Genomic DNA, 11,411 nt, shown 5'->3' on the forward strand with positions numbered 1-11,411 from the left:
CTTACCGAGTAAGATGAAGTGACTCCTATGGATTGGGTCCTAAACCTTGGCACTAACGTGCAAATACATGGCTAATCATACCCCTGTACATAAAGTGGGCCAATGTGGCACCGTATATGGCTGAGGTGGTGATACGTTTCCAACATATCGATAATTGATAATTTATTCATGCCATTTTACAGTGATTTTATATGTTCTGGTGCACTTTTATATGAATTTTGGGAATTAACATATTGACCTAGTGTCCATTGTTAGTTTGTGTCTTTTGGCTATTTTTTGTTTTGCGGGAAATCCATACCAAACGAATTCCAAAATGCCATAAAATTTTACGGTGATCTTTTATGAACATAAGAGGCCCCCGAAGCTTCGTGGGAGGACCTGAAGACCCACGAGGATCCCACAAGCTCACCGCACACGCCCTGGTGGTTTACGGAGTGTCGTCTGAGCTTGTGGGCCTCTTGTAACTCCGATTGGCGTGATTCCAACACTGAAAATTCCTAGAAATTGAGAAACCCCCAAAAATAAAACTATAACTTTTACACCGCTGTCGCAAGCCTCTGTTCCAAAGCAATCTCATTCAGAGCCCTTCTCCGGTGCCCTGTCGGAGGGGGAAATCATCACCAGAGGTCATCTTAATCATCCCGACGGTCTCCATCGCTAGTTGGTGGTAGTTCACCCCAGGGGTTGAGGGTATGTATTAGTAGCTATGTTTTGATTCTCTCTCTCTCTCGTGATCTTGATAGGGTGCGATCTTGATGTACATGAGCTTGGTTAATGTAGTGAGAGCATATCGTGTTCTTACCATTGTTGTAATGAATTGAGTCTCGCCCCTCGAGGTTTCATTATTATCGGATTGAATATATGAGTATTTGAGATCACTTGATATATGTCTTGCTTGCTGTATGTTATGGTAATCAACTTGCAGATTCCCGTAGTGACATTGGGGTAATCTAAGCACATAGGTTGATACACGTTTTCATCCTACTTTCTTCGATAAAAACTTTGGGGCAACTCTTTGAAGTTCTTTGTGTTGGATTGAATATTGTGAATCTGAATTCGTTTGATTCATATCGAATAACTAACTAACGGATACTTGTCGTGACATTGAAGTATTTAGGTGACATTAGAGTTGATTGATGAGCATCATCTGATGTTTGTGACACTTATATGAATGGCTCAATAGATTGATCTAAATGATAGCTTTGAGGTAGTTTGCTACCTACAACAATTTCATCTATGTTCTGCGCTATTGATAAGAGCTTTGGAGTGACTCTTTGTCACATATTAAAGGATTGGTATATGATTTGATTATGTTAGCATTGTTAAGAGATTGCACTAGTGAAAGTATGAACCCTAGGCCATATTTTCACTAGTGAAAGTATGAACCCTGGACCTTATTTCCATGCATTAATATATTGTTCTCGTTATTTGCTACTTGCTACCTGCTATTTTTACTTATTCAAATTACAAAAACCTATTTCTACCATCAATACCACACTTGTATCACCATCTCTTCGTCAAACTATTGCACCTATATAATTTGCCATTGTATTGGGTGTGCTGGTGACACAAGATACTCTTTGTATTTTGATTGCAGGATTGTTCGAGAGAGACCACCTTCATCCTACGCCTCTTGTGGATTGATAAATCTTAGTCCATCCACTTGAAAGAAATTTGCTATTGTCCTACAAAACTATGTGTTTGGAGGCCCAACAAAGTCTACAAAAATAAAGTTGCATAGTAGACATCACATGGCATGGGGACCACTTATAAATCTTAAAATGGTGCCACACAAGAATCAAACCCGGTGTAACTAAGTTTTATTGATCATAATCCACATAAAGTGGTATACAAAAAGGTCAATGGGGATTGATTAACCACAAGTGTCACCCTTTATCACGAGTATTAGATAACTTATCTAACCTATCTGCATCAGTGTTCGATGCTCGACCTTCAAAAGCAAAATTACAATAAAAAAACTCGCACGATGCTTGTTCTCGCTAATGATGTAGCCATAACTACCATTTGTGTCTCTATCAATATCATGCACCACCTGTTTTGAATCCAAGGCAACTACAAAATTGTGAATCATCAAATCTTCAGCCGGAGATAAAGCTTCTCTGCCATTGCATCAAGTGTCGCCACATAAGTGATTCTTGAACAACCGGAGAAGAACTCACAAGATGTAGTTGTCACTTGTCGCAACATACAACCGCCACCGAACCTCTCATATCATATTTTGCCACACTTGCATCAAGATGAATTATTGCACAAGCTTGCGGCGGAGCTCTATGTAGTTCTTGTCTTGTTAGATGTTGTTGTTGAAGGTGCCCCTGCTTCTTTATGTGATATTAACTCAAGATCTGCTACGAATCTCTTTATAAATTCATATGTAGCCGAAGGTCTTTGATAAACTTCCTCATGCATCACTTGTCAACTTGCCCACCATATCGCCCATAAAGTCACTGATAACTTAACAGAAGCTCCATGTGATAATGTATCTATCATCGAGAAGAGCCGCTGTTTGGCGCTCAGTTCAAATGTCTCACACAGGTGCTCTACCAGCTCACCACCGACAAGTGCCCAAACGCACCTTGTCATGGTGCATTCGAGCAATGAATGTCTCCAGGAGTCTATAGCTCCACAAAAAGCACAAGAGCTAGTCGTCGACACTTTCCTGTGAGCCCTCACATCCTCGATGGGCAAAGAATGATTTGCCAGTCTACAAAGAAACATGTGATTTTCTTGGGACTAGCGGCTTCCATAGTAGTTTCCAAGATGCTGCATCTCTATCATTACTCTAGGAGCTAGAAGATCCATCTAGCCATGATTCACGTCTTAATTTTGTAGCAACCATCATCTTATAAGCCAACTTGACAGTCAAACACCAACCCTTCTCAAAATTCCAAGCCCAACCATCGATTACCTCCCTCGTACACTGAGGTATTTTAAGAATGGCGGGGATGTCACTTGGTAAAAACACCCCGTTAACCTTCTTGGTATCCCATCTAGCTGATGTATGATCAATTAGTTTAAAAAAAAGAATAGGATGGTTGACAACCCGACATCCAAACGGTCTCATCATAACATCCCTAGAAATCCAATTATCTGACCAAATTTGAGTTGAAGCTATATTTCCAATGCGTCGTATCAAACCCTGCTTAAGTACATCTCGTCCTTCCATGACCGCTCTCCAAATCTGGTTGGGTGGTTACCCAATTATGCGCTCAAGGTAAATGACCTTTAAAATCCGTACATTCATTGATTCCGGAGCTTGAAGGATGTGCCAAGCTTGCTTTGCTAAAAGAGCCAAGTTAAAAAGTTCAAAGTCTTTAAAACCGAGGTCACCCATATACTTAGGTTGTGTCATAGCATCCCAAGACACCCAATGTGGTTTTCGGTGCCCTTCCCTACTCGTCCACTAAAACTTCCGAATTAACATGTTCAAGTGTTCACACAATCCTCTTGGCAATTTAAAACATGACATAGAGGAAACATGCAGCCTTGCTGGCCATGACGCCATCGTAATCTTGCTCACCATTCAGCCCACAATTCTTAATGTAGTGTAAGTTAAAATGGATTTGGTATTCAAATGGGTTGCATGTAGTGCAACCCATTTAGCACACGTAATTTTTTTAGGAAAAAGTATGTAGATATTAATCATAATAGAAAAAGCTACTTAAAATATTTGTGCTAAATTAATTAACTCATAGTAAACAAATATCCATGTGCACATATTATATTTTAAATCCATAAACAAGGCCATGCTGTCGGTTACAAATATTTGTGGTACATAAATAATAACCGCATGATACACAAATGTTTGAGTGCACACAAAATAAATATATAAAGGCAATAAAATATCTTACTAAAATGTCTTTGTGTATTTTGTTTGAAATAATCACGTATTATTTGGAAATTACTATTTTAAAAACAATTCAATAATGTTTAAAAATGTTTGCTTAATACAAATATTTAAAAAATAAGGTCATGAATTATATTAAAAATAATAATAATAATAAAATGTGTAGTCAGTACATCACTTCTACATGCAATGTTTGTATTTAAATAATACATGAACATTTTTTAAATTACATGAACATTTTTTTATGTTAGTTATTTTAATTTTACATGGAGTATTATAACATGAATAGTTGAACTTTATTTGTACTACTGTAATTATAATTTACAGACTTTTGAGTTTCAAAAATATGACATATGCTACATGGGCCACACAGACTGCATCTCATTTGACCATCAAAACCGTTCTATTCGTTGTATATTTAGCGTCAGGAGCCCTAAAATAAAGCAATTGCTCGTAGGCGCGGTGGCCAACACATGAATATCTAGAGGTCTTGGTTTTGAGTTCTGTCCACCACTATTTTTTGTTTAATTTTTTCTGACAGGTGGGATCCATTAGTCATAGAGACATACAGTATTATACTAATTTTGTTTTGTATTTATAAATGTGCCCCATGCCACGTCAGCCATATAAGGTGCCACATCAGCGCACTTTACTTATACGAATGTGATTAGCATAATATTTACACGTCATGTCAAGTTTTAGAATTAATTCGACGTATTTTTTAAATTCAAACACTAAACCGAACAAACCTTGATAAGTTGAAGACCACTAAACCGAACAGCCCTCATAAGTTGAAGAACACTAAACCAATTCTACCTTTTTCTACGTATCATACTGTTGTGTCGTTGTTAACTGAACACGTAGCTTTGTCTATAAACAACTTATCTACTGTTGAAAAGTAGAAGGTAGAAAACTCCTACCGCGAAACAACTAAGTTTGCATAGCATATTGTGTGAGTGTATATGACATCTTCAAGGCAGATCCATAAACCTATCGCAATGATTTGGACCGTGTGGTCCGTGGAAGTCATCCAACACATTTTGTATCGGCCCGCAGAGCGGTCCGGATGCGATTTCTCCCATAAGCAGAAGATAAACGCGCGCCGGGGTGGGTGGTGAGGGGGGGTCTCGACCGCTACTTCGCACGACTCTGACCGTCCCGACCCACCCAAAAAACCACCTACCCTTCTCGCGCTTTTCATCCTACGTGACATATTTATGCTGACTCAGAGCATGCAACGGGCGTCACCGAAACCATAATTAGATCGGACGGGAAGGCGGCTTAGGCATACATGCTACTGCAACAAAAGACCTTCCAATGACGCCAGAAATAGGCACGTCGACGGGAGAATACTTGGCTTGATCCTTTTGCTGCGGCTACGCCTTAAGGGACTTCCTGGGCAAGTATGCAAAGGATTTCCCCCGTGGCCTTGGAGCCTTGCGTTGGTGTTCCCTCGAAGCGGAAAGGGTGATGTAGCATAGCGGTGGTAAGTATTTCCCTCAGTTTGAGAACCAAGGTATCAATCCAGTGGAGGAGTATCTCAAGATCCTGCACAAACACAAAAACTTGCTCCCAACGCTATGAAGGAGTTGTCAATCCCTTATAGATTGTTTGCCAAGTGAGAACTGAAAGTAACAAAGTAACAAAGCAAAGTAAAAGCGGAAGTGTAAACGATGGATGTGAATAGACCCGGGGCCCGTAGTGTTTACTAGTGGCTTCTCTCATGAAAGCAAGTAGACGGTGGGTGAACAAATTACTGTCGAGCAATTGATAGAACCGCGCAAAGTCGTGACGATATCTATGCAATGATTATATCTATAGGCATCACGTCCAAAACAAGTAGACCGATACTTTCTGCATCTACTACTATTACTCCACACGTCGACCGCTATCCAGCATGCATCTAGTGTATTAAGTCCATAAGAACAGAGTAACGCCTTAAGCAAGATGACATGATGTAGAGGGATAATTTCAAACCAATGATAAAAACCCCATCTTTTTACCCTTGATGGCAACTACTTGATGTTTGCCTTGCTGCCCCTACTGTCACTGGGAAAGGTCACCACATGGTAGAACCCAAAACCAAGCACTTCTCCCATTGCAAGAATCATAGATCTAGTTGGCCAAACAAAACCCAAGACTCGGAGAGACTTACAAGGATATCAAATCATGCATATAAGAAATCAGCAAAGACACAAATATATATCATAGATAATCTGATCACAAATCCACAATTCATCGGATCTCGACAAACACACCGCCAAAGAAGATTACATCGGATAGATCTCCATGAAGATCATGGAGAACTTTGTATTGAAGATCCAAGAGAGAGAAGAAGCCATCTAGCTACTAACTACGGACCCGTAGGTCTGAAGTGAACTACTCACGAGTCATTGGAGGGGCGATGATGATGATGAAGAAGCCCTCCAACTCCAAAGTCCCCTCCGGCAGGGGGCCGGGAAGGGTCTCCAGATGAGATCTCGCGGAAACGGAAGCTTGCGGCGGCGGAAAAGTATTTTCGAGGCTCCCCTGATTTTTTGTTGAATATTTGGGAATATATAGGCCAAGGATCTAGGTCACGGGGCGGCCAGGGAGGCCACAAGCCCTGACACCGCCGCCTCCCCCCTGGTGGCGGAGTGGGAGCTTGTGGGCTCCCTGGAGCCCACCTGGCTTGGCCCAGAGGCCCCGTGATCTTCTTCCGTTCGGGAAAAAATCATTTCGGGGTTTTTATTCTGTTTGGACTCCGTTCCAAAATCGGATCTAAAAAGAGTCAAAAACACAGAAAAAACTGGAACTCGCACTTAGCACTGAATTAATAAGTTAGTCCCAAAAAAGATATAAAAGGTACATAAAACATCCAAAGAAGACAAGATAACAGCATGAAACCATCAAAAATTATAGATACGTTTGAGACGTATCAAGCATCCCCAAGCTTAACTCCTGCTCGCCCTCGAGTAGGGAAGTGATAAAGAATGAATTTTTGATGCTTTCATGCTACCTAGCATAGATGTCCTTTGTAATTCCTCTTATGTGACGTGAATGTTCAGATCCATTAGATTCAAAACAATAGTTTGCTATTGACGTGGAAACAATAATAATTCAAGCAAACTAGCAAGGTAATCATGAATTTTCAAAATAACAAGGCCAAAAGAAAGTTATCCCTACAAAAGCATATAGTCTGGTTATGCTCTATCATCATTGCACAACGAATTTAAATCATGCACAACCCCGGTATTGGCCAAGTAATTGTTTCACACCTTTACTTTCTCAAACCTTTTCAACTCTCACGCAATACATGAGCGTTAGCCATGGTTATAGCACTATAGATGGTGTGGGGTGTGGTGGAGGTTGCAAGACAAAAAAGGAGAAGATAGTCACATTAACTAGGCATATCAATGAGCTGTGGAGATGCTCATCAATAGATATCAATGTGAATGAGTAGGTATTGCCATACGAATGATGCACTAGAGCTACGAGTAAGTGGAAGCTCTTCAAAAGAAAACTAGTGGGAGTGCATCCAACTTGCTTGCTCACGAAGACCTAAGGCAATTTTGAGGAAGCCTATCATTGGAATATACAAGCCAAGTTATATAATGAAAATTTCCCACTAGCTATATGGTGGTGACAAAACGAGAGACTCTCAATCATGAAGATCATGGTGCTTAATATGCACAAGTGTGGAAAAAGTGGTAGCATTGTCCCTTCTCTCTTTTTCTCTCATTTTTTTAATATTTGGTGGGCTCTTTGGCCTCTTTTATTTCCTCACATGGGAAAATGCTCCATTAATGATGATCATCACACTTTCAACTCAAAACTTAGAGTAACTATGACTCTATATGGAATGCCTTCGGTAGTGTACCGTGGCAATGATCTAGCATGGCATAGACATTAATGGAAACATCTTGCTAGCTATCTTACGATCATGCAATGGCAATGTAGACGTGGTGGAACATGTCATGGTGGTAGTTGCATTGCAATATATCTTGGAATGACTTTGAAAAAGCCATAGTAGGTAGGTATGGTGGCTGTTTTGAGGGAGGCTAATGGTGGGTTTTGTGCACCGGCGAAAGTTGCACGGCACTAAGAAGATAGTGATGGTGGAAGGTGAAAGTGCATCTAAACCATGGACTCAACATTAGTCATGAAGAACTCATATACTTGTTGAAAAAGTTTTATTAGTAATCGAAACAAAGCATTCAACGCATACTCTTAGGGGAAGGGTTGGTAGGTATAAACCATCGCGCGACCCCGACCGCCGCGCAAAGGATGACAATCAATATACTAATCATGCTCAGATTTCATCACATAGAGGTTCACCATACGTGCATGCTACGAGAATCACTAACTTCAACACAAGTATTTCTAGATCCACAACACCTTACTAGCATGACTTCAATATTACCATAACCACAACTCAAAACTAATTGAGATGAATCAAACTTCTCTAACTATTCAATGCACATGAATGTGGAAGTTTTCGTATCCCTTTGGATAACGACCCCTTTTGAGACTACTTTCAAAGCATAGATCAACTACCAAGCCACGCACCGCTGTGCTCTAGAAGGTATAAGTGAAGCACATAGAACAAAAGTGTCTAGCTCAAAAGATATAAGTGAAGCACATGTGAGCTAAATTGTCTACCAAAAGATATAAGTGAAGCTTCACAAAATCACGGTGAGTGCATGTCTCTCTCTCTAGGTGTGCAGCAAGGATGATTGTGACACAACAAAAATAAAAGACTCCTACGATACAAGACGCTCCAAACAAAAACACATAACATGTGGTGAATAAAAATATAGCCCCAAATAACGTTACCGATGGATTGAAGACGAGAGAGGGGATGCCTTCCCGGGGCATCCCCAAGCTTAGGCTTTTACGGCACCCTTGAATCTCTTGGGGTGCCTTGGGCATCCCCAAGCTTGAGCTCTTGCCACTCTTTATCTCTTTGTCCATAAGAACTTCACCCAAAACTTGAAAACTTCACAACACGAAACTTAAACAGAAACTCATGATAAGATTAGTACAAGAAAGCAAACCACCACTTCCTTAGGTACTGTAGCAACATTAAATTCTACTTGTGCTGATGTTGGGTTACTGTAATTTCAATCTTTCATGGCTAATACCCCCCGATACTATCCATAGTTTCATCAAAATAAGTAACCTACACAACAAAAACAGAATTTGTTAACAGTAGACCAGTCTGTAGCAATCTGTATATTTCGTATACCTCTGGTACTTCAAAAATTCTTACAAATTACTACGGTCTGAAGAATTTTCGTAGTAATCAGCAGCAAAAAGAATCAACTCAAAATCTCTTACAGAAAAAAATGAAAATTCTTTTCGTGAGCAGAAAGTTTCTGTCTTTTCCAGCATGACCACACGATCATCCCCAAGACTAATCATAACGGTTTTGCTTGGCACAAACGCAAAAAGAAACACAAAAAACACAATCATAACAGAATTATGAAAGTGTGGAAAACACAAAACAGAAAAAGGATAGATTCGTTGGGTTGCCTCCCAACAAGCGCTTTTGTTTAACGCCCTTAGCTAGGCAAAAAGTGATGGAATCACGTATAGTCAACGTTGGTGCTCAAACCATAAGTATCCTTCATCATAGATTCATAAGGCAATCTTATTTTATTTCTAGGAAAGTGCTCCATGCCCTTCTTTAAAGGAAATTGAAATCTAATATTCCCTTCCTTCATATCGATGATAGCACCAATAGTCCTTAGGAAAGGTCTACCAAGAATAATGGGGCATGAAGGATTGCAATCTATGTCAAGTACAATGAAATCCATGTGTACATAGTTCTTATTTGCAACAATAAGAACATCATCGATCCTCCCCATGGTTTTCTTGACAGTAGAATCTGCAAGATGCAAATTAAGAGAACACTCTTCAATCTCATGAAAACCAAGAATATCACATAAATACTTTGGAATCGCGGGAAACACTAGCACCCAAATCACACAAAGCATTGCACTCATAGTTTTTGATCTTGATTTTGATAGTAGGTTCCCACTCATCATGAAGTTTTCTAGGTATAGAGACTTCTAGTTCAAGCTTCTCTTCAAGAGATTTCATCATAGCATAGACGATATGCGCGATAAAGGCTTTGCTTTGGCTATAAGCATGTGGAGAGTTTGCAATGGATCGCATCAAAGAAATGCATTCAAACAAGGAGCAATTATCATAATTGAATTCCTTGAAGTCCAAAGTGGGAGTTTCATTACTACCCAAAATTTTGACTTCTTCTACTCCACTCTCCACACCTTTACCATCAAGATAGGTGGTCTCCAAATCATTGAGGCATTTTTCAACCAAAGTGAATTCATATCCAGCCCCTCCATAAGTAGGCTTGACACACGAAAACAAAGATGCAAGAGGAGAAACACCAAGCACTTTAAGATCTTTGTGTTTTGCATCACTAGAACGCACCCTTTTAAACCATTCATGTCTAGCGTGAATTTGGGCGGTTCTTTCTTTGCTCTCATTCATGGAGATACGCATAGCTTTCAAAGTTTCATCCAAGTTGACCTTGGGAGGAGCGCATCTAACTTTCAAAGCATCAATATCACAAGACATCCTATCAACGCTTTTAGCCAAATCGTCTATTTTGAGTAGTTTTTCCTCTATGGACGCATTGAAAATATTTTGAGAGTTTTTGAACTCTTTGATATTACTCTCTAGATCAGAGGGTAATTTGTTATGATTTCCATAAGTTTTGCCGTAGGAATTTCCATAATTGTTAGAGGAGTTACTAGGAAAAGGCCTAGGAACATGGTTTCCTCTAAAAGCATTATTGTTGCCAAAATTGTTCCTACCAACAAAATTCATGTTCAAACTAGCGTTGCTACTCTCAATCAAAGAAGATAGTGGCATGTCATTAGGATCTATGCTAGCATTTTTACTAGCAACCAAATTCATCAACTCGTCCAACTTAGCACTAAGCGAGTTAATCTCTTCTATAGCATGCACCTTTTTGCTAGCAGGCAACCTTTCAGTGTGCCACTGAGAGTAGTTGGGCATGATATTGTCTAGGAGTTTTGTAGCGTCTCCTAACGTGATTTCCATGAACGTTCCACCTGAGGCGGAGTCCAAGATATTGCGAGAAGCGAAATTCAAGCCAGCGTAAAAGATTTGTATAATCATCCACAAACTCAAGCCATGAGCGAGACAATTTCTAATCATAAGTTTCATCCTCTCCCAAGATTGTGCAACGTGTTCATGATCAAGTTGCTTGAAATTCATGATATCGTTACGTAAGGAGATGATCTTAGCCGGCGGAAAATACTTGGATATGTAAGCATCTTTGCACTTATCCCAAGAATCGATACTATTTTTAGGCAAAGAAGAAAACCAAGTTTTTGCGAGATCTCGCAACGAGAAAGGAAAATTTTTCAACTTAATCACGTCATTATCCACATATCTTTTTCTTTTGCATATCACAAAGCTCAATGAAGGTATTGAGATGGGATGCGGCATCTTCACTAGGAAGGCCAGAGAATTTCTCTTTCATAACAAGATTCAGCAAAGCTGCGTTGAT

The sequence above is a fragment of the Hordeum vulgare genome, chromosome 2H (genome assembly GCF_904849725.1).
Source record: "Hordeum vulgare subsp. vulgare chromosome 2H, MorexV3_pseudomolecules_assembly, whole genome shotgun sequence".
In the NCBI taxonomy this organism is placed as follows: domain Eukaryota; kingdom Viridiplantae; phylum Streptophyta; class Magnoliopsida; order Poales; family Poaceae; genus Hordeum; species Hordeum vulgare.